Source organism: Suricata suricatta, chromosome 1, assembly GCF_006229205.1.
Source record: "Suricata suricatta isolate VVHF042 chromosome 1, meerkat_22Aug2017_6uvM2_HiC, whole genome shotgun sequence".
Taxonomy (NCBI): domain Eukaryota; kingdom Metazoa; phylum Chordata; class Mammalia; order Carnivora; family Herpestidae; genus Suricata; species Suricata suricatta.
Genome location: NC_043700.1, coordinates 145304003 through 145327613, shown reverse-complemented (window position 1 = coordinate 145327613; position 23611 = coordinate 145304003). Strand labels below are relative to the sequence as shown.

At 33.0% G+C, this 23611-nt stretch overlaps 1 long non-coding RNA gene across 1 annotated transcript; it reads right to left on the bottom strand.

Annotated features, from left to right (window-relative positions):
• Positions 1-1702: 1702 nt before the first annotated feature.
• Positions 1703-21781, bottom strand: LOC115285380. Its single transcript, XR_003905502.1, has 4 exons — positions 21683-21781; positions 21091-21146; positions 1840-1905; positions 1703-1752 (listed from the first exon to the last, which is right to left on the bottom strand). It is a non-coding gene; the product is annotated as an uncharacterized LOC115285380 (long non-coding RNA).
• Between the last annotated feature and the right edge of the window lie 1830 nt (positions 21782-23611).

Genomic DNA, 23611 nt, shown 5'->3' with positions numbered 1-23611 from the left:
GAGAAGAATATTGGTGCAATTTTGATGGGGATTGCATTGAATGTGCAGATTGCTTTGGGTAGTAATGACATTTTCACAATGTTTATTCTTCCTATCTATGAACAGGGAATATTTTTCCATTTCTTGGTGTCTTCTTCGATCTCTTTTGTATTTTAAAGGAATAAAGTATGTTTATCACATGGTTTTTACAAACTTGAAAGCATGCACACACCCTTAATAGCAGAATGATTACATGTATTTCTGAATATCTAAATGATGGACTATTACACAGTTAAAAATGATAATCTTTAATTAACATAATAAAAGGGTAAGTTTACACATTATGAAATAGAATTATGAATAGTTATTGATGTCTACAACTAGAATAGATTCTATGAAATTATACCAAAATATAGCTTAGGATCATTGTTGAATTTAGGTTTATAAATTGTTTCTATTTATGAGCATTTTATAATTTTCACAATTCTAAAACACTATCTAAATATATGTGTGTGTATATGAGAGAGAGATTTTTAGAAATAAAAAGTGATTTAAATTTTCCTTAGAGAAGATCATCAAGCCAGTAGTTGAGTGAATATTTATTTATCAGTGGCCAAGAAATTATTCTTGAAAAAAATATATTTAGGCCTCTACTTTTATAATATTTTATGTAATTCTTGATAAGTGGAAGAATGATTTATCTGATGAAGCATTGAGTCATTAAGCACATTATATTCTCCTTAAGGCAAAATGCCATTTACTTCCAGATGTCTTGTATTTCCATAGTGGTTTTGTTTGCTTGTGTGGTTTGCTTTTTAACGAAAGGCACTGAGTAGTTCCCACTCAAAGATTATTATTTTTTTTTGAAATGGTAATCAGACAAGTTTTAGTTTCAAACAGGACATAATTATTTAGTATTTTTGCTTTTCAGTCAAAGCTATATCAATATCTGGATGGTGTGACGTTTTGTAAGGATATAATGTTCTTCTCAAGTTAAATATAATCTCAATTTAAATATAATATTCAGTTGGGCATCCCATATATTTGGACTTAGAAAATGTTCTTATATCTAAAACATAGTTAAAATATAGATTGTGAAAGGAAGTAATTGCATTTAACATAGGCTCCAGGCCTTTTAAAGAGATGATGTGTACTAACAACTGGCAGGGAAAAAGAAAAAAGAAAACAAGAAAAAAAGAAAGTAATAGGAAACATTACTTATGATAACATCAGAAGTTAGAATGATAGCTCGAAGAGATACAAATTTAAACACCAGAAAAAATAAAAGAAAAAACTCTATTTATCTGCATATGAAATAATTGAACCACCGCATCCGGTGCTAGAAATGATAGGAATAATGTAGTCATGTTTAACCTAAGCAGTATTTGTACATTTCAGAACTCCAATTTAGAATCCTGCTTGTTTGATCCTTCTCCCATATGGTATCTACTAGAAGACTGTCCTGACTAATAATCTTAAAGCCACCCAAATTCATCAGGCTTCATATTCCCAACATGATGATGATATTAACTGCTATCGTTCTCACCCTTGTTTACCTCTTCCTTTTACTTCATTCACATGTTACCCTGGATTTGCTGTTTTCTAACCCAGTCCCACATTACTTCCATTTACAAGACTTTTCATTGTGCCATCTGGAAACTTCCTTTTATAGTTATTAATGTCAGAATTTAAAAATCTCATTTTCTTTCTGTATATATTCCTTTCATTTTATGATCTCTTCTGAAGTCTAAGTGTCTTCGGTGTCTCTTCTACCTTGAGCAAAACAAACATAAAACAAAGGTTCATACCTTAGGCAGTTCACATACATTTCCTTTATTTTACTCTTATCTACTATATTACCTGAATATCTTGCTACTTAAACTATAATCTTCTCTCCACCTCGTCTGTCCATCATCCTAAGTGGTTCTATAAATGAGGATAAATTCAAAATTCAGTGGGGCCAGTTCCTTGGCCTCCTTTTCAAATAAGTTATATCCACTTCAATTTAACATTTCCCCCATTCCCTTAGCAATAGCATGGATCTTGTCTTCACTTGAATCTCTTCAACCTGGAAATGATTAATTCAGTCATTCTATTCTCTAATTGCTGCATCTTTGATTTCCAATTTTTTCACATTACTAGCTTTCATCTACTTAAAAAAAATCTCATATTATTAAATCTCTTGATACTTTCTCCCTAGTTGTGATCTCTTTTCTTACTGACATTACCCAGTATAGATTCCATGTTTCATAACTGTAATGGGTCTGTCTCTGCAATATGCTTAATTTATTTGCCCTATAGTGCTATTGTTTTACTTACTGAGCTATCTAACATATGCCTAAATCTTACATGTATAATCATGTAGACTTGTAAATCTAGAAATCTATAATATTCAAAGCCTTCATAGCTCCCTTCTATTTTCAACATTTTTTTCCTATGTCACAAAGAAAAAGATAAATAAAAACATCTTACCTTGCTATTATTGAAGCTATGTATTAAGCTTCAGGGTTTTGTTCCTTAGCTTTTCTTTGTAGAATTTTTGTAAACTTTTAATTTTCTTATACCTACGCTTTTATAGTCTCTCTCTTTGTTGAGAATTCACAAAACAGTTTCCTTAATTTTACATTTCTAATACCTCCTATATTGTTAGGTAAGGGTATATCCTGGGTTCTCTTTCAATTCCAAGGCATTCTCTTCAGCCACTTCCAAGAACTCGATACGCATTTTTATGCTGATAATTCTCTAATGTACATTTCAATACAGTGTTACATGCAACTGGTTCATCCACAGACATGAAACTCAATGAAACATGCTAACATCTTCTTCAAAAATTGCTCTCCCCTTTAATACTCCCAAGTGAAAAACACCATTATTGACATAGTTTCTCAAGCCAAAAAAATAGTTATCACATTTGAGCTTTTTATGTTGTATTAGCTGGCTAAAACTGCCATTGCAAAGTTTTACACAAACCAGTTGCATAAATAACAGAATTATTGTCTCAGTTCTAGGGACCAGAAATCTGTGATCAGACTGTCAGCAAGGCTGGTTTTGTCTGAACCTGTAAGAATCTGTTCCACCGTTCTGCTAATTTCTGGTGCTTTACTGGCAATCTTTGGAATTACTTGGCTTATAAAAGCATCACTTCTGATCTCTGTTTTCATTGTCACTTGATGTGTCCAAATTTCCTCTTTTTATAAGGACTTCAGTCATATTTGTGTAGGGGCCATCCTAATGACCTCATTTTAACTAATTACATCTGTGACAACCTTATATTCAAATAAGGTCACACTCTGAGGGTTAGGATGTCAACATATGAACTTTGGCAGGGAAACACAATTTTATTTGTAACTATCTCCTTTATTGTTTTACCCAACTAATATCCAGAAGTTCACTGAGTCCTAAATAGATCTTGAATTCATCTCCTTCATTCCATCACCAATTGCCCTACCCTAATCCAGAACACCTCTGCCTAAGTTATTAGCAGAGCACATCCACTCCTCTCTCTACCCCCACTCCAACCTTTATTTATAGGCAGTTAGAGTCATCATTATGAAATGAAAATCTCACTGTTGTACTCTCTTATTTTAAATATTTTAATTACTTCCAATTAATTCCACAATGCTTTTGATAATGTTTACCACAGTTTTAAAGCCTCCCCTCTGCTCCAAGCTCTTTAAAGAAATTACATCATCCAAAATCTATGCTCCAAATGTATGGAACTTGATTCTATGCAACTAATACACGATATTGTGTTTTGTCTTTCAATCATCAAGTCTGTTGTTTCCACCTGGAACCTTTTCCCTCTCATCATTTTCACTTCTTCTTCTTCTTCTTCTTCTTCTTCTTCTTCTTCTTCTTCTTCTTCTTCTTCTTCCTCCTCCTCCTCCTCCTCCTCCTCCTCCTCCTGCTGCTGCTGCTGCTGCTGGTGCTTCTTCTTCTTCTACCAAGATAGCACTTAACACATTCTTTAGTTCTCAACTTAGATATCATTTCTAGAAAATTTTTCCATACTCCTCAAGCTCTATTTAGATGCAACTTTTTTTTAAGTTTATGTATTTATTTTGAGAGACAGAGACAGCACAAGTGGGAGAGGGGCAGAAAGAGAGGGAGAGAGAAAACCCCAAGCAGTCTCCATGCTGCCAGTGCAGAGCTTAATGCAGGGCTTGAATTCTTGAAAACAAGAGACTGTGACCTGAGTCAAAACCAAGAGTCAGGAATGTTATATTATCTTCAGGTGTGAAACACAGTAATTCAACAATTCTATATCTTGTGCAGTGTTCACCATGATAGGGGTTATTATCTATCATCACACAAAGGTATTATTACCTTTCTCCTATTTTTGGAACTCTAAGTACACGTGTGTTCACCTGCTTGTTATTGTCTCCAAAGTCAGTAAGTCTCTGTTCATATTTTCACCATTTTTTCTCAGTCTATGCATCAATTAAAATTAAAAAAAGGCAAATTTACATTTAGAAATGAATTCATCAGAAAATGACTTTAAAACAAAAGAAACATAAACAATTTAAAAATTAAATAAAATCTTTCAAAAATCCCTTAGTCGGGGGTGGGGTGGGGAATAAAAAAACAAACCTCAAAGCTTCCTTGAAAAACCTCGGGGTATTAATGGAAATGAGAATACTGTTTGTTAAAATTTGGATCATAAGAGGAAACTAAGACTGCATGTAAAGAAGAGTTCATAGTTATAAACATATTTATGCTAACTGAGATAGAACAAAATAAAGTTAACATACAAGAAGCTAAGAAATGGGTAATAGATCATACAAAAGAATGGAAAGCAGAGAAAAGGGATAAATATTAAAACAAAAATATCCTTAAATGTTGAAAAAGTAATACGGATCAGTTTTCTAAAAGCAAAACAAAACAAAATAAAATCAATGAAATAAAGAAACAATAAACAACTGGAAAAGAAATACAAAAAAATTAGTTCAAACAAATACAAAGTATAACAATAAATCAAGACAAAATAAACAGCTTAAGAACAACAACAGAAATCAAATAGCCACAAATATATTGTGTACTAAATTATATTTAGTCCTGCCTATATCGATATTAATGTATTTCAATTCTGGATAAAAATGATAGCTTTCTTGGAACATATAAATTACTAAAATTTATTCAAGACAAGATAGGGATATAGACTTAGAGTCAGTCAAAATGGAGAAAATCCATTAAATAGAGTCTTAGGAAAAAAGTAATCTGATTCGGGGTGCTTTTTATTTAATATTTTCCCTATCAGAGATATTACATATTTATTTTTATATGTGATATCAAATTATTATCAGTAAACAAACGGCCCTTCTCACTTTTGAATAGAACTGCTTAAGTGCTAAAACAAGAGGGGCGCCTGGGTGGTTCAGTCAGTTAAGCGTCTGACTTCGGCTCAGGTCATGATCTCACAGTTCAGGGGTTCGAGCCCCGCGTCGGGCTCTGTGCTGACAGCTAGCTCAGAGCCTGGAGCCTCCTTCTGATTCTGTGTCTCTTTCTCTCTCTGACCCTCCCTTGCTGGCACTGTCTCTCTCTCTCTCTCTAAAATAAATAAAAACATTAAAAAAAAAGTTTTTAAAAAAAATAAAAAGTACTAAAACAAGAAAAAGTTGGCAAAATAAATCAAATAATTTATTAAAATGGATTACATTTGACCAAGAGTAAATAATGCAATTTATCAGTACCTGTATAAACATTATTGATATTTTCACATTAATATGCAAATCATGTAGTCAATTTAACAGTATAAATTTAGTTATATAAATCATAATTTACAGTTTTAATAGTCAAAATGAGGAAAAATAACCTAGTTTTTAATTAATGTCAGAGCTATTTGTTAAATACATAGTCTGTTTCTGATAAAAGGGGTTAGTTTATAACATATCTGGTAATATCTCTGATATACAATGTGTGTATTTATGTATGTATGTGTATATATACACACATCCAATATTTGTAAATGTGTATGCATATATATACACACATACAATATCATACATCCAACATCATATATAATGATAAAAATTCTAAAAACAATCCCATTATATTCTATTATTTTAAGGTGTAACAATACTTTTGCTTTCACTACCATTATTTGAATTTTTTTCAACTGGAAAAATCAAATGTAAAGTATAATAATATTATTTCATATTTAACTATTAATATATTCATTGAAAATGAATTAATGTGCCTCTTTCTGAAAACTCTTACCTACAATAGATTTAATTAGTATTGTAAAAGTCACCAAAACAATATATTGGGTTAGAAATTACATTTTACTTGTGATCCAGTCTGGATTTTTTTTAGATATACTAAGATGTCCATTATAGTTTTACTGAAAAATGTGGTTGCAGATTGATAGGCGCATCATAGTCCTAGTGTCTAAATCAACTGCATGTTTATTGCATGTAAATCATATATTACTGATTATGTTTATACTTATTTTTACTAAGTGCTAGGGTGTAGCTTGGGAGTATAGCAAAAGAAAGGGCTAGAGTACAATCATTATTACCATCTTGAAGAGTTTTATAAAGCTGCAAATCGCTGATGTATATTAAGTTACATAGTTCCATAAAAATTTGTTTTCATGGAAGTTACTTTTTCCCTTGTGGATTAGGCTGAATAGACCACATACAAACACAATTATCATTCTTCAGGGTATAAATGCCTGTCTCCTGCAGTAGCCTTAAAGTAAATAGTTTAAAGTTGGCATGATTTGATAATGTGATGAGGAAAAAATGTCCTTTGTGTTGCTGGGTAAACCTCTTTTGAACAAATGGATTTGTCATACTGTGATAAAAAGAAGTTTGCAAGAATAATAGTGAGGTAGCATTACTGGTTTTGCTTGGGAAAAGTAATGAAACACTGAGATTCTATCAAATAGGTGCATTTTTTTTCTTTGTTGATGACACTACTGGAAATAACGTGCTTTGAACAATAATTGTTTTAGAGAGCTGGGAAAGTCAGGGTCTGGCAGATGTCAGTAATGTAATTCTTTGATGTAACACAGATTTTTATAGCTTCCATTTCTACTGAGTTACTGCAATGTGCATATGATCCTAAAAATATAAATAATAAACTTATAGATTTCCTTTTCATTCAAACAAACAGTTTTAAAAGATACAAAGATAGTAAACTTTAAAAAAAAAACAGTATTGGAAAGCATGGTTTAGATCATGCATATAAAACTTTTCTGTATCCTATTTAAAGGCTTTTTATTAAACACTTTAGAATAAGCATGCTTTGTTCTTTAATTTTGTGGTTTAAAGAACTCTCTAACCATCCACAATGACACTATGTAAAACAATTCAATAGTATTATACAGCATTGTTTTCAAAAAGGGTATTCATACCAAAAGGTTGTAAAAACTATTAATTTCTCAAATAATTTTGAATTATACAACACAACAGTTTAGAGGGCAACATTTGAAAGTCCACTTTTACAACAGTGCCTTCTTTGTCAGATTCACTAGTAATCACTATTACCATTTTGATTTAAATCCTTAAGGAATTTTATAACACACACAAAAACATACACACAGATATTTTACTAATAGATGATTCTCTCTCCATCATTCAACACTTTGCTCTCTAACCTGTGAGGATAACACAAGTGGACTACACCAGGCAGTCACTAGCCTGCTCTATAGGCTATTGACCACAGAATGGGAAGAGTAAGGTGAGTTATCGATTTCACGATGTCCTCCCTGTCAGGTAGACAAGGGTTTGCCTACTCCCTCTGTGAAAACCTCCACCAGGTGGCCTTCTTTGCATATTATTCTCTTTAAAGGTTCTTGTAACAATTTTTAGTAGCCATCTTACTGTCCCCTCCCTTATTCTTTTCCCAAATTTTTCTATACATTTAAAAATAGTCTTTTAGGGGCGCCTGAGCAGCTTAGCAGGCTAAGCATCTGACTTCAGCTCAGGTCATGATCTCAAGGTTTGTGATTTTGAGACCTGCATCAGACTCTGTGGCGACAGATTCTGTGTCTCCATCTCTCTCTGCACCTCCCCCACTCACTTGTATGAGCTCTCTCTCTCTCTCTCTCCCAAAAAGAAACATTTAAATAAATTAATTAATAAACAAATACAAAAAAATAAAATAAGAAGTTTTTTAATTATGTTATCCTCAATTATCTAACTTTGTTGTTTCATCTGTTACTTGCAAGGACACTTACATCTATCTGTCTATCTATCTATCTACCTATCTATCTATCTATCTATCTATCTATCATCTCTCTATCTAATGACACAGGTATATATCAGACATACTATCAGGTGTATACAAGTATATATATATTCTATCTTTATATCTCTATTTTTTCCAATCTTTTCTAATACAGTATTTCTAAAATGTAAATTAGCTCACAAATGATTTGAGATTATGGAAAATATGTCATTAAAAGCAGAATACCTGTTTTTTCAGGTGATTTTTTTCATGGGCAATGTTTGCAAAGTCAGAGAAATCATATTATATTCTTCTTTTGGAAAGGAAAAACAACCATCACCACCACCACCACAACAACACATCTTGACTGCTGCGCTTGAAGTGGGGACTATTTGGGCTATATTTTAAGAAAATGACAGTTGCATGCTTGTATCCAGAAGTCTTCTCTCAGAGGTGTTTATATAAATCTTAGAACATTTTGGGCTCCTGGGAGGTTACACCCACCTTCCCCATCTTAATGATGGCCCCACTGTCCTGGGGCTAGTTCCATGTGCCTTGCCCAAGATTCTGCCCTGCTTGAGTTAATGGACTGCCAGAATTTTCACTCTGCTCTTTTGTTTATTGTCAATATCTATTAAAGCAGTATTAAGCCTTGCTGGATAGTTCAAGTTATATTCCCAGTGTTTAGTACTGGCTTTGTTATGAGAGTTTTAGTGTGTTTGTTAGCAGAGCAATCCTGCCTTATCTGTGGTCTCTTTCTGCTGATTAGCTCTGTACCCTTTCAGTTACCCATGGTATTCTGTGCTCCAGAAGCAGAGGATCCTTCTTTTGAAGAATCTTCAGAAGGTCAATATTAGCCTAACACTATGTCACAATGCCTATATCATTCACTTCATCTCATCACACAGACATGCTACGCTTACAAAAAGGATGAATACAGTGCAATAACGTATTTTGAGAGAGTGAGACCACAATCGTCATTTATTATAGTATATTGGTATAATTGTTCTATTTTATTATTTATTATAATTAAACTCTACTGTGCCTAATTTATAAATTAAACTTTATCACAGGTGGGTAAATACAGGAAACACTATAGTATATTAGTACTTTCTGTGGTCTCAGACATGCACTGGAGGTCTTCAAATGTATCCCTCATGGATAATGTGGGGACTACTCTTTTTTAGTTACAAAACTGCATAGCATTTGAGTTCTACATATTGTTTCTTGTAAGCTCTGTAATTTTATTTTATAATTTTTTAAACTCAAATTTTTTAAGAACACACATAACAAATGATATCAAAAGTCTGTATACATCTATGTATCTACATATCTATCCATCCACCCATACATCTGTCATCTATTTTTAATGATTTCTCCATTTTCTATTCTTCTCAGGAAGATCTAACTTAACTGTTAAAATATATTCATCACATGTTCTAGTATAATTACATAGATCGCTTTGTTTTGTTTTGTTTTAGTAATATTGAGTTCTCAAAAGTATTACTCATTTTTTCTAACTGGTATGAAGTAAGAATTTAGTTTTCATTATTCTTCAAATTGAAAGATAGATGTTTCAAAACAATGAACAAATCATGACTTTCTACTGATTTAAATGCCATTGCTATGGGAAATAATAAGTATAGGAGAGTAAATTAAAAGAAGTATAAGGTAGTAAATTTTGATGTTGGTATGGGATCTATTTCTTTTAAACTAGAAACTGTTACATAGATGTAATATTTTGTGTTCTTATGCTAATTCTAAGTGCTAATTTTGCTAATTTGCTTCTTCTTTTGAAAAACAATGTATTTTCTTTGAATAGTCTCTTCCAAATGAATGTCAGGATACTCTACCAAGTTATATAAAATACAGTGTTGTTATCTGACAGGAATCTTTGAGTTTACAGGTTAATTTGGCTAGAACTTAAGGCTGTTAAATGTACAAATATAAACACAGACACATATGCACATATATACACAAACATCCACATGCAGGTTAAATAAAATTTTGTAGACCCTAATTCAAGTACGTATTATGTATCTTATCAATTCTATTCTTTGTGACTGGATTTTATTTTTTATTATGATTTTTCATAATGTTTATTTTATTTTATTTATTTTGAGAGAAAGAGATTGAGACAGAGAAAAAGAGAGAGAGCACAAGCTGGGAGGGCCAGAGAGAGAGGGAGACACAGAATCTGCACAGTCAGCACAGAGCCCTATGCGGGGCTTGAATCCATGAACCGCAGGATCATGACCTGAGCCAAAGATGGATACTTAACTGACTGAGCCACCCAGGCACCTCTGTGACTATTTTTATTTTAAATAGTTATTATGAGTTAAGATATATTAATTACATTTATTAATTGGATATTACTTTTGTAAAGAAGTTATCATTATGACTTGAAATTATAATAGGTCAACTGTATTAGCTAACACTTTGCATAGCTGAAAATAAAACTACCTTATAATGACATTCACAAGGGTCATGCAAAAAAAAAAAATTAACAAACATCTCCAGTGTGCCGGAGTGTGCCAGAATTTATGAGAAAAAGTCATGGTAACAGAATCAGCAGCAGATATGCATGGAAGTTCTTTATCAAATATGACAATCATTAGAAACACAGTACAGCCTAAAAAGCCCAGACATATTTGGGGCTTAATCTGTATTAATTATTACAATAGCATTGACAGCTCCTTTGATGAGATCACGGGCCGAGATATGGCTTTATCACAATATCATAATCTCGGCTGTGGTTTAGCATTAGTCTGTGTGCTAATAGGTTGGACACAGCAGTAGATAAATCAGCTTTGGTGAAATTGCATCTATGCTGAGGGCCTCATAAGAAAATTTTAACCAAAATGGATAACATTTATATAGACTCCTTGTGCAGGTCCTAGTGTCAGAAGTTTTGTTGATTTTTTAATTTGGTTAATCAGTGTCTCCTCGGTAGTAAATACTGTCTTATGAATACTGGCATAAGATATAAAGATAGGCACAATTTAGGCCCATTTCCATGTATCCAGTCTATTTCTATTTTGAAACTTCTTGGTCTTCACACTTCCTATCTTGCCCCAAACAGATTTACCAACCACCCAAGTCATTTACCACTATCTAGGAATATACGTATATTGGTCCTTCGGGAGGTAACAAGACCAAATTCTGTTGTACCAATTCAGTTGTAAACAATTATTTGTGGGGCTTACAAGACTCAAATAAATTACATTCCAGGACACCTAAGCTGTTCAGTCAGTTAAACATTCAACTTCAGCTCAGGTTATTCATGATCTTGCTGTTCATGAGTTAGAGCCCCGCGTTGGGCTCTGTGCTGACAGCTTGGAGCCTGGACCCTGCTTCAGATTCTGTCTCCCTCTCTCTCTCTGTTCCTCCCTCACTCAAATTTTGTCTCTCTCTCTCTCAAAAATTCATAAAAATTAAAACAAAAGATTACAGTTTTGGTCACATAATTGCATCATAGTTTATGGTCTAAGGTCTAATGCTTGTTTTCCACTCTAGTGCTGTTGCATTCCAGTAGCTGCTTCTTGTTTAAAATGGAAAATATTTGTGTATTCTAAAAGGTATGACATTGATGTAGTTTTGTGTTAGTATTCTCCATAGTATGTTTTTATCCATCAAAGAAATCTATAGCACCATCAATATACCAGAGTAGGGCTGTTTATATTATAGACTGAGTATGCTAAACAAATTCTGTGCCACTTTCCTAAAAGTCAAAAAAATCAAGATATAAAAAACTGTTGTTTATCTTGGAAAGGATATCTTACAATGATCCAGACCTCTAGACCCTTAACATTCTGCCAATCTTGCAGGTTTTAGAATATTTTTAGGGTTGATCTTCTAACAAGACAGATCATATACTGGGTCATAAAGCAAACCTTAACAATTAAAAAGGAATCACACTACAAATTAATAAGAGAAATACAACAGGAAACATGTAGAAATTAAGCAACATACTTATAAATAACCCATGGGTCTAGAAATAGTCTCATATGAATAAATATATAGATATAATTAAAATAAAATAATATCAAAATATTGAGGCAAAGAAAAAAATGGTGAAGGGGAAATTTATAGCACTAAATGTTTAGTCAAAAAGAAGAAAGGATTCAAATTAATATCTGAAAACCTTAGTTCAAAAAACTAAAAAAGAAGTAAACCAAACTCAAATCACTTAGAAGTAAGGTAATGATGAGGAGCAGGAAACAGGAGTTTTCTGGTTTCAATCAGAAAAACAATAGAGAAAATCAGTTAAACAAAAAGCCGGTTCTTTAAAAATATTAAAATTAGTAAATCTCTAGATAGGCTGGCAAAAATAAAAAGACAAGACACAAGCCACCATGTATCAGGAATAAATATCGGGATTTCACTTCAGATCCTGAAGCCATAAGGAGATACAATGAGCAACTTTATGTTTATAAAATCAACAGTTTAGAAAAAATGGATTAATTCCTTGAAAATCACAAATCACCTGTGGTAGACAGAATAATACCTCTGTACTAATATATGTACTTTTTAATCCTTTAAGTGTGTAAATATATCATTTCACATGGCAAAAGGAAATTGGAAGATGTGGTTAATTTAAGGATCTTGAGATGGGGAGATTTTCCTGAATCATCTTAGTGGTCACAGTCACTCTCAAAGGGTCTTTTTAAAAGGGGGGCAGGAGTGTCAGTTTCAGGAAAGACAATGTGACAACAGAAAGAGAGATCAGAGAGATTTGAAAATGCTATATTGCTGGCATTGCAGCAAGAGGAAGAGTCCATGAGCCAAGAAATGCAGAAGGCATCTAGAAGCTGGAAAATATAAGAAAAATTATTCTCTCCTTTATAGGATCTAAAATAAATACAATCCTGACAATACCTGTCAAGACTGTAAGACAACAAATTTGTAGGTTTTTAAAACCACTAAGTGTGTGATAATTTGGATTAGTAGTAATAGAAAGTTAATACACTTCCAAACTAAATCAGGATAAAATAGATGATCTGAACAGATTTATAACTATTAAGAAAATTGAATAAGTAACTCAAAAGCTCTCAATGAATCTGTATGTCCAAGTGTTTTCTCTGGAGGATGCTACAAAACATTTAAAGAAGAATATTTCAAATTTTCTTCCAAATATAGACCCCCAACTTGTAATAGCAGACTAATATTACCCTGATATGAAATCAAAGATAATACACACACACACACACACACAAAAAAAAGAAGAAGGAGTGAAGGAAAGAAGGATGGAAGGAGGGGAGAAAACTATAAGTCAACCAAATATTGGCAAATCAATTTCAATAATGTATAAAAAACAGTCGTAAACTATTATCACACAGTTGATTCAACTTCAAAAGTTAATTAATCCAACATATTAAGAGAAAAAGAAGAAAAATAAGATAAGAAAAAATATATCAAAATACCATATCTAGTCATGATAAACACTCTCAGCAAACTAGAAAGAGTGAGAAACTTATTTAATCTGAAAAGAAAACATTTACAATAATACCCTACAACTAACTTCATAATCAATAATGAAAGATTTGATGTCTCCCACTCAAAACCAAGAGCTAGGCAAAGATATAAAAGATGTAGCTATATCTATTTTATCATATTCATCTGGAAATTTTTTCCATAATATTCTTTTTGAATAAATCATGGGAAAATGAGATTAAAGAAAAATCTTGTCAATTCAATGTGGTTTTTTTTTTGTCAAAATATTACTTACACGTTACCAAGCTTAAGGTTACACACTTTTGAGTATGTACTGGCTGACTGCATTATACATTATATCAGAATAAAAAAGTTATCCACATTGGGTAGATATGTATGGTCAGTCTGCAAACTATAGTGGGTTTTGAACTGCTGTAATAAGAGTAAACAGAATATTACATGAAAAGTGGTAAAATATTTTTAAAAACATAAAGAAAATTTAGAGCAGATAATAAAAGCAAATAGTCTACTTCACAAATACTTAACTTTACTATGTACATTGATTTACTAAGAAACTCACTTTTATTAGATCTGAGGGAAACACCATTGCCTGAAAAGTACCTTCTGGAAAGTACATTAATGACATTTTCTTGAAGTATGAAATTACCTTGGAACAAATACATTATTTATACTCTTATTTGAAGATAACCTTACTTATCCTCAGCTATTGAGAACATCTGGCTTTCTTTGTGGCCAAATATTCTTTTGTGGTGTCACGGTATTAGTTTCAATATATAATTTTCATAAAGGAACTATGTGTGGATTTAATACTTTAGATTACACTAATCAATGCGATAACCAGAAATGGTTATCCATTTAGTCCTCATAAATTCATTTAAAAAAGAATAAAAGCACAATTTTCTTTAAGAAGTTATATAGTTAACTTTATATTTAATAATGAAAGATTCAATGTTTTCTCCAAGAAATCAGGGATTAGGCAAAGATTACGATTTCTCCTATTCAATAGAGTTCTACCTCTTAGATTCTACCAAATTTGGAATATGATTTGTAGAGATTTTCAGTGCATTATTTGGACATATCAACCTTCCCCCAGAATGACCATTGTTATTCAGAGAAACATATAACCTTTCTTTTTTCCAAGGTAAGTGTAAGAGTTTTGATTTTATTAAAAATGCATCTAGGAAGAAAGATTTCTACCAAAAGTGAGTTACAGACTACACATAGATAAATCCATAAAGAAAAGAAAAAAGGCCACAAAAATATGTCAGGAAATGACACTTATAAACATTCTTTTGGAATCACTCACCAAACAGGCTTTCGAGGGACAATACGATCAGTGACTTAGCTGCTATTGATTCTGAAATCTGAACCAAATAAAACTGTTTTCTTCCAAAATTTGTCAGGCAAGAATGTTTCATGATAGTATTTTAAAGACCGTGAGACCAAACTTGACCACTTACCTTTGCATGAATTGTTTGTTGGTCTAATCTGGCTTTAGCAGTTAGTCTTCAGGAATAGGTTGGATTGTAGATAATAATTTTATTTTTAGTTATCTATGGAGTGTAAGCATTTAAGAAAGAAAAAAGTCCAAATATGCAGGGAAATAATCCAAGACTAAATACACCTAAAGCACAGGGTGTATTCTCTTTGTAGAAATAGTTTCATACACAGATACACAAAAAGCAAACTCAAGGCAAACAATATTAGACTGAGCAGGTTAATAGCCCAAAAATATTTACCAAATGCTACACATCCCATGTAAAATACTACGTGAAGACCCAGTTCTAATTATTTAAACATAGTGCAACTCCCAACCTAAAAAAAAGTCACTTTAAACACAAACCAAATTTTAAAAGCTATTAGTGACAATGTCTAGCATAAGAAAATGAATTCAGCACTAAAAACTTAGTGAATAAAATCAAAGAATAGAATCACATTTGAAACCGACTCACTTGTAAGCAAACTGAAAAGACAAAAGGAATTTGAATCTAGGGGCTGGAGAATATATCTAGTTTCAGTTTATGTGAGGGTATCATGGAATGATGCCAAACAATGGTCTCCAATATGATATTGAGGGGATATCCAGAATTGTCAAAGAATAAGTATATCTCAATACATAAAATGATGGGGTGGGATCTATAGCCTACTTAGATAAAGGAGAACTAGTTGGATGTGAGATCAATAACCAAAGCAAACTGCTAATTCAATATATGTATTGGACAAAGAGTTTGTTTTGGGTTATATTGCTTAAAAACACAGGGGTGCTTGATATCAGTGTAAAATCATGATTTATGTTTTCTAGAGAAGATGTGTTTAGTGTTGGTTTAAAGCAGGTATAAGTTGATATTCAGTCTTAGAAGTGTGCTCACTGGAGGGTCTACCACAATGGTTGATGTTCAAAGTGGGAGGCTGCACCAATTGGCTGGTATGGTTACTGAAGCAAGTTGTCATTGATTGATTATACTGGTTTACAATCCATCCTTGTTACTTTTTACTACAACTATAGAGTTGTCATTGATTGATTAAATAGTTTGAAAAAGACTCCTAAAACCACGGGCTATAATGAGTTGTCAGTCTTTCCTAGGAGTACGGGGACTACTTCTTTGTTTTTATTTTTTAATCTCAATGCTATTGACACTGAGAACTTGGTCTTGTCAGGAAACTAATTTACAGATAATTTTTCATTGCCACAACTGACATCATCCTCTGCTTACCCACTCTTTATATTTTGGTTATAAAAGTTAAGCAATGAACTTAATGACTTCCTATCTATCTAATTCCTAGAGACAATGGTTTCTTAACCACTGACACAACTTCCTGTGTCAAGTGAGATTAAGAGAACCCTATTATCTTTAGTACGTGGGAATCAAGTTCAGAGCAGCATCCTCGACAATCAATCCTGACCCAGAGAGGACAGTCACCACTAATATTTTCAATAATTCTGTTCCTCCTCTCATTAACAAATTTCTTATCACTCGAATAAAAGAGAGCATCATTTTTATTCTTTCTGGAAACACAGTTATCTTATGTATTTTCTGGCTTTATAGCATAACATGTCAACCTCTCTGGACATGTTCATTTATTTTTGAGAGAGAGAGAGAATGCAGATGGGGAAAGGGCACAGACAGAGGGGGACAGAGGATTCAACGCAGGCTCTTTGCTGACAGCAGTGAGCCTAATGTGGGGTCCAAACCCACAAACCAGGGGATCTTGACCTCAGCCGAAGACAGACACTCAAATGTCTGAGCCACCCAGGTGCTCCTCATCTCCCTGGGCATATAAAACCCTTTCTTTTTCCCTTCCAAAATTCAGTCCCAGGTTCTAACTCCAGCTGGTGCATACTAGTAAAGTTTTGCACCTCTTTTGTGAATAATCCTGTTTTTCTCATAACATGAGCAGAACCTAACTGATTACTACATTATGGAATTCATTATTGGACTTTCACTAATGCCTAATATGTGAACATTTAAAATTTCTTTTATCAGTCTTTAAAACTATATATATCATATTTTAGGAGTAGAAATTGTCATTCCTTGCCTACATTAGGAAATAAATAGAAAATTGTGAATGGCATAATTTGAAAAACTATAAAATATTGCAAAAAATGTAAAAAGTCTTAACTACATAGACAGTATCATTCTCATAGGTTGGAAGAGACAATATTCTGTAGAAGGCAGGTCCTTCCAAATTGAATTCAAGATTTGATGCAAATCCTGTCACATTCCTTGGCAACTCATACAAAATTGTTTCAAAAATCCTATCGGCCTTTCTGGAGAAATTGACAATCTTATTTCAAATTTTACTTAGAAAGACAAAAAACTTAGGGTAGCCCAAATGATCTTAAAACAGAAGTACATGGGGCACCTAGGTGGCTCAGTTGGTTGAGCGTCTGGCTTCGGCTCAGGTCATGATCTCACAGTTCGTGGGTTCGAGCCCTGCATCAGGCTCTGTGCTGACCGGTTGCTTGGAGCCTGAAGCCTGCTTCTGATTCTGTGTCTCCCTCTCTCTCTGACCCTCCCCCACTCAACCTCTGTGTCTCTCTCTCTCTCAAAAATAAATAAACATTAAAAAAAAAACAGAAGGGCATGATTTGTGGATATATACCATGTGATGGCAATATTTAATATAAACCTGAAATAACCAAGACAATGTAGTACTGATATAAGTAAAGACATATTTAATCAAACAAAATATAGAACACTCACATTTATAGTTCAACTGATTTGCAAAAAGATTCCAAGTTAATTTGATGGGATAATAACAAATACGCTGTAGTTTAATAACTACAATCACTAGGTGAATAATTCAAACTTCTAGTTACAAGATGCATATACAAAAATCAATTTTATTTCTGTGACTGAAAATGTGTTTCAGGTATTAAATACATAAATAAACTATATTATAGTCATACAATGAAATATTATACATGAATTACAAATGAGTAGTGCCATAATATTTCAGTAATATCAATAAATCCCACAAGCATACTATGGAACAAGAGAAGGTCAAAACTAAAGAATAAATATTCTATACTCCATTTAGGTGAATTTGCAAACAGTCCAGACTAATATGCAGTATAAAAAATCAGGATAGAATTTAATTTGGGGAATGAAAGATTGGTGTTGGGGAGAAACCATTTCTTGAGGATCTACTGAATTTCTGTCAACATTTTATTTCCTTACCTGGATTTGTTAGATTGTAGTAATTCATTGAATTCATATGATTTGTACAAGTTTCTGCAGGTAACATATATTAGTTTAAAAATTGGACCATTTTTGCATATCAAATTATTACCAAATTGAAACTTGATAGTCGCAATTTTTGGCAAAAGTGTGGAAAGAAATGCATATATGATGCTGCAGGTTCTCTAAATTGGTATGGCCACATTGTTCAGTAATGTAGATAATCTATTAAATTCAAAGTGATTATTACCCTCACTTGGTAATGGGATGTTTATTTCAGCATTGTTTATAAAGGAAGATAAAGAGTTGTCTAAGCACAGTGTATTTTGCCATATTCTTCTACAGTTAAAAATAATGAAATAAAAATTTTGTGGACTGGCACAGAAAGAATTCCAAGAGAAACAACTGAACAAAAACTGCGAGGATCAGAATGATGCAAACATAATGGCACAAGAGTAATTAAACTGTAGAAATAAACTGGTCTAAGGTACAAGATATAGTTTATACAGCTGAGTGATGTTCATCAAACATATTTTTACAAAAAATAATTACATAATTTTTCATTAAATATGGGTTTTTTTCAACTCTTAAAAAAACACTAGGAAATAGGATAGTATTAGTTTCAGGTTGCCAGTGAGGAAACTGAGATTTAGTGCAGTGAAGACAGAGAATCAAAACCACACAGTGATGAGGTGAAGGTTTTGGCTTTTCAACTTCACAACTAAATGAGCTTCACATCTTATACATTGCATGAAGAGATTTCAAATTCTATCTGAAAAGGAAGGGCCTTGGGAGAACATCAAATCTAATATATAAAATGAGGCATCTTGAAGCACACTTAGATTGTTACTGTGTATGCTGAGTCTTTACTGTCACTTCTTTGGAGTATTAGAATTCTAGACACAATTTCATAATTCATGAAGAGTGGGGGTGCTTTTTCTTATTGGTTTCAGCAAATATACCTCCAGGTATATATGGTTGTTATTGCCAGTGGTATTCTCTATCACCTTGGCTCCAGATAGCGGTTTTTTCTTCCTCAAAATAGGAGGTAAAAAGGAATATTTGGCTGAGCGGTGTGTATGATCCTGTTCTTACTATTGCCAGGGAAATGTTGTTTTGAAAGATAAGGCTAAGGAGAAAGACAGTGGTGACATTTCATCTACACAAATCTTAGAGAAAAAGTTGTCTCCAACTTACTGGTTAAAAAAAATCAACAAAGATAAGATCTTGACCAAAGGAGCTTTGACTTTTATAGCTCCTTCCTGTGGAAAGACAGGATTTAAAATGTAGGCTTCTCCCTAGTGGCTTTGTATTGTTTCCACAAGCTGACAGAATAACTGGAAGACTTTTCTGAAGCTTCTGAGCACATAAATACTTACTCTGATATCCCAATATTACTGCTTTACAACTAAATGGCAGATCTTACTTTTAAGAGCCAACTCCATTTAAAATTACAAAGTACATGTCTGAACTTTTGACACAGACGTTTAAAAGGCCCAGTAAAATAATTATTGCTATAAAACCCACAAGCCTGGACTCTTCCTCTTTAGAATTTTTATAAGCTTGCTTTCTTTCTTTGTGTACAAAATCCATTCATATTATTTGGTTTCTTTGAATTTTTATTAGTATTAATTATCCCAGTGTACTATCGTAATATCTTTTCTGGTTAAGTATTGTCATTTGTAGCGAGTGGAGAGTGACTAAATAACTAACTTTGTTTCCCAAATTGATTTTGTTAGTTTTTCTTTTATTTATTAGCGATGACTTTGGTTGCCACAGTAAAAAAAAAATATTTTTTATGTTTTTTAATTTATTTTTGAGACAGAGAGTGACACAGCGTGAGCAGGGGAGGGTCAGAGAGAGAGGGAGACACAGAATCTGAAGACAGGCTCCAGGCTCTGAGCTAGCTGTCAGCACAGAGCCTGATGCGAGGCTCGAACCCACAAACCGTGAGATCATGACCTGAGCTGAAGTGGGACACTTAACCGACTGAGGAACCCAGGCACCCTGGTTGTCACATTTTATACATTATCTGTTATTATTATTTCCAAAAGAAAAGAATATCTTAACAAATATGTTTTTAAAAAAGATTTTTTTTGGTAATGTGTGAGTTTTGGAAGTAAAAAAAAAAAAGAGAGGTAATACTTATTCTGATTTATGTTATTCTTTCTTTCTGTTGCCGAAAGAGTTGAATGGTACTTGTGTATCTTTCTGAAAATTAAGACCCACCTAAGTAGTGTCAGGTATGATGTTCTACTGCGTATTTCCTTTATGCTGAATTTGACATTTTGATTTTGCCTACAGAGAATAGTCCAACTATAAAAGCTTAGTTCTGTTCAGTTAGTTTTCTATTTTGCATCACATGGTTTAAAGTAAATTTTTTAAATGGCATGCAAACAATGATAATAATTCTCATAGAATTGTTCCTAAAGTAGTACCAGGGAAAACCACTTTGATATGTTACAGAGGTGATGACCCAGGTCAAAATAGGCTAAATTAACTGATTGGGGTTGTGCATTTTGACAGAACATGTCAAGACTCCTAATTCTAGGCAATAGGATTTATTTTTTTCTGTTTAATGCTTCATCTAAATAAAATGCCAAATAATTTTATTTTATTTTACATTTTTATTATCTTCACTCAAGTTTACAAAAATTGGTCTGTACCTGGCAGGTCCTACAATGGATGATGAGCAAAATGTATGTTGGCATTGTTTACCCTTTTCATTTACAAACTCCATCTTAAGATTTGCTATCAATATTTAATCAGCGTATTCACTGAACATCCATAGTAAGCTATTTACCTTTATGTAACCTCCAATTTTTTACAGTTAATTTGTTTCACACACTGACGGTTTTCCTATGGAAATAAAGTGAGATTATAAAACACTAATCTTGGGGAGAGACAATATATTAGCAAGAATTATTCAAAATGTACTTCATTATTCATAGTAATAAAACCAACTACAAATTTTGCTTGTAATACATTGCAAATAAGACTTTAGTGTTTACAAGCTCATATTATTATTAACCCTGTCTCAGGTCTGAGACCAGGATTCTTAAGCAATGTATTGGAAAAGTGACCTTAGGGGAAATTGAATAAAGAAAGCACAGAAGATGGGGTTCTTGGCTGGCTCAGTCAGAAAAGCATCGACTCTTGATCTCAGAGTCATGTATATGAGCTCTACATTGGATGTAGAGATTACTAAATAATGGTAATAATAATACTAAACAATAATAATAATAATAATGATGATAATAAAATAATAATAAAAGAAAGCACAGAGGGAAGGATAAGAAAACTAAGCTAACATGTGTTCTCAGCTGAAGACTATAGTCAAGCTGATCCCATGGGAATAATCTGGGATACAAATTCCACCAAGGAATTAAGCTCACCTTGAGGACACATGACCAGTCTTATGTACTCCATGACAGTCAGTCATTGACTGAGAGACGCCCTGGTGTGTGTTTAGAGGGATTATAGTGTTGTGAAGATGATGCCTCCCATTTGGCAAATGGCCATTCTCCACAAAAGACGTCACTATGAGTTATTCACCACGGCTGGTTATAGATGCATCAGCTGGGTGGGGCATCAACAATACCCACGATACCTCGTGCCCTCCACCACAATGACACACATGCTTCTTATACTAAATAAGTATAAGAAACTGAGGCAAAGTTTCTCCAGGTTTATAGACGTATGGCTAGCCACAATTGGGGGAAACCTACAAAACGGCACTTAGACAAACAGTGGTCCCCTCTACTCTACTTGGTCCCAAAGCCATGGCTAATGTTCATCACTTTTTTTACTATTTCTACCACCCATTCTTGATAATTTTCCATCTCAACTTGCATTTTCATTGGTTTATGTGGCATTTCTGGTGAGTTGACCCTGATTTTCATCTCTTAGGGCTTTAAATCTCTATGCCCATGCCCCTCTTATGCAATGGTTGCTGTATTTGCTGATTTACACTTAAAACTTGATATTTTACTGAATTTGTTTTTAGTTTTAACAATTTTGTTGTTGTTGTGGGGGAGGTAGGGTTTTTGATGCCTGTAAGCATGTCATCTGTAAACAGACCATTTCCTTCTTCCTTTCCAATTTGGATGCCCTTTATTTGTTCTCTTGTAATTCTTTTAGCTAAGACTGCCAGCACTGTGTTAAATATAAGTGGTCAGAGTGGGCATCCTTGTTTTCTTTCTAATCTTAGAGGAAGAGCTTTTAGTTTCTTACCATTGAGTATGTTTGTTGTGGGCCTTTTATATGTTGAGATAATTTCTTCCTATAGCTTATTGTTTTTATTATGAAAGTATGTAGATTTTTTATATGTTATTTTTCACATCTATTGAGGTGATCATGTGATTACATCCTTTCCTCATACCTCCAGTTTTTAAAAAACCAAAAACATAATATTTCAGGCTCCTGCATGTTGTCCATCCTTCTGTCCCTTAGAAACATTATATTCCCTTTGTCATTTCTATAGGTCCCTGGATATTGGGCATTTTTGTCTGCCATTTTGAATTTTTGACTGAGTATAGTATCCCTCATGTCATGAGTAAGTGCCTACTTACATGAAGTAGTATAGATACAATTATTTAAAGCATGGTATTTCAAGTCAAAGAAAACTGCATTTGAATCTAGACTCTATCATTTTCTGGCTGCTTCAGCATTATGTACTTTAGACATTGCTTGGCCTTATGAATTTTTTATTTATTTTAAAATTTGGGACAATGGTAAATATTTATAAATGTAAAATAATGATTGCATAAGTTTTAACAATAGTTTTAAAAAATTAACCATAGTTTTAAATTCCAAAAGATATAATAATTTATTCTAGTTAGTGTTATTGTCAAAAATAGAATAAAGTCGTAAAAATATGAGTCACTCAATATTTGAAATTCATTTTGCATAAATCTGTGGCCTTTATTGACAGGCTACGTGGCTACTCTACAGTCTAAAAATGTCAGCAGAAATAAAAACAACAAAAAATAAGAATTATATTATAATTTAGGTGTTTTGCAAAGTAACAAAGGTAACTTGGAATTGTATTTCACAAATAATATTTTGTACACTGATTGCATTTGAATCATCAGGTGAGCACCCACAGTTCTCATGTTGAGACAAATCTGTATACATCAGGTGCTATAGTGAAGTCAACAGTGAAAAGCTCCCAAATTCCCATGGGCACATTTCTACCAACAGTATAAGGTACAGAAATAACTGGTATAGATAGGCACTAAAACCGAAAAAATATTGCACTTAGCACTGCATTGAAATGTATTATCTTTATTTAAATTTTTTTTCCTGTTTATAAAAAATACAGT